Source organism: Lethenteron reissneri, chromosome 64 (assembly GCF_015708825.2).
Source record: "Lethenteron reissneri isolate LAM-NWPU_2019-01 chromosome 64, ASM1570882v1, whole genome shotgun sequence".
NCBI lineage: Eukaryota > Metazoa > Chordata > Hyperoartia > Petromyzontiformes > Petromyzontidae > Lethenteron > Lethenteron reissneri.
The window spans coordinates 13,502,493-13,504,326 of record NC_083842.1 but is presented as its reverse complement, the minus strand read 5'-3'; positions in this window follow the sequence as shown (position 1 = coordinate 13,504,326).

Below are 1,834 nucleotides of genomic sequence, written 5' to 3'. Positions count from 1 at the left end.
TTCTGTGTGTACACGGAGTGAAAAGATGGGCTACTTTTGTTTCAAGAGCTGGTCTCAATTCTTTGATGATGCCCACAGTTACAACATATGCTCCCGAAGCATTCCTTTTACTGGTAAGAACCTCCTGGTTACACCAGCCCATAAGGGATTATTGTGTTCGTCGTGCAGGGAGGGGCTGGGTGGGGAAGGAGGGGCTGGGTGGGGAGGGGAGGGTGGGAGGAGTTGGGTGGAGAGGGGTCGGGCTGGGTGGAGAAGGGAGGGTGGGAAGGGGCTGGGTGGGGAGGGTGGGGAGGGGCTGGGTGGAGAGGGTGGGGAGAGGCTGGGTGGGGGGGGAGTGGTGGGGCTGGGTGGAGAGGGGCTGGTCACCCCGTGGTGCCCTTATAAAACTCAACGTTTAACCTACTCACGCCGCCGTTGACCCTGGCCATTGACCGAGCAACCCAACGTTCCTACCAGCTCCCTCCGCAGGAATGTGTTTTTCATACGGTGAAGAGCAGAGTTCAGTTAAAGTGTAACATCTGTAACTTTGTCTTCATCTGAGAAAAAAACTTGTATTTGTTGTTGTAATGTTCGGACCTGCACCCTAACTGGAAAAAAAAATATCTATAGCTCTTCGGATTCCTCCAGTACAAATAAATATTCTGATTCGGATTGACGGAGACGGAATCACTCGTTTAGCGGCGGAAATTTCAAGTTCGAAATAACGTTTTGGACGAGCGGCATCTTCGTCATACGTTACGCTTTGAAGAAGTTATCCAACTCGATTTTTGTAGCGATCATCCAACACTAACCCCCCCCCTCAACCCCGGGCGCGTTACTTAACACCGCTAACCCAACGCTCACCCGAAGACTGTGAACCTCGGCATTTAAATAGGGCGACTGTGCGCTAAGCGAGCTGGCGGCGACGGCGAAACCGCGTGCCTCGTCACTACCCCCCGCGAAAAGAGCATTGGAGAGAAGCTAATGAGCGTAAAAATACAGCCCAAGAAACGTAGCCCTAGGGGGGGGGGGGGTGGTGGTGGGGGTCGAGTGTGGGACATGCGTGCGGTCCGCCCTCGGCCGGTGAATTCAGGAACATTTTGAAATTAGAGTTTGCAAAAAATAGACGTGGGATGTGACCTCGCCAAGTTAAACCGTTGGTACACAACAGCGCCATATTAGGCTTAAGGCAAACAGTGAGCCGCTTGTTCAGCAGTCTTAGCGTGCACACACACGTGCACGAGGCCCTCGCCTGCGGAGCCCAACCATACATCCTCACAGCAAGCAGCGGCAGCAGCGGCTTTTGGCTGGCTGTCGAACAAAGACGGTCGCCACACAGCGTGGCACTTTCAGATGCGCTTCTGCGGCCGTACCTGGAACGCTCTTCCTCCCAAAGATTAGGAAGCCGCATGGAGCTACGCACTTTTAAATCGACATTGAAGACTCATAGCTTAACAACTGTTTAGTTTGTTGTCCCCCCCGCACCACCCATTGGCATGGCTGACTACGTAAGCAGTTCAATGTGCATACACGCAAACATGCTTTTATGGCGATATATCCTGATCGTGACGTGTAGAGGGATTATCAAAGTGCTTAGGAAAGAATGGACACACGTCGAATGAACATTTGTTACTCATGTACGTACGTTGAATTTCTTTCGCACCGAACGTAGCAAAACCTCGCTAATGGGAGTTTCGTCAATTAATGAAATAATCGGAGAGTGCAGCTCCTAAGTGAGCGGGAGAACCCCTCTAACCAAGTAAGTTTCTTTTACCCGTGGTGGTAACAAGAGCCGAAGGTGATTTCCATCACAGCAAGAGGTGTGATTCGTTACCGCAGGATGGGTCCTTCTATC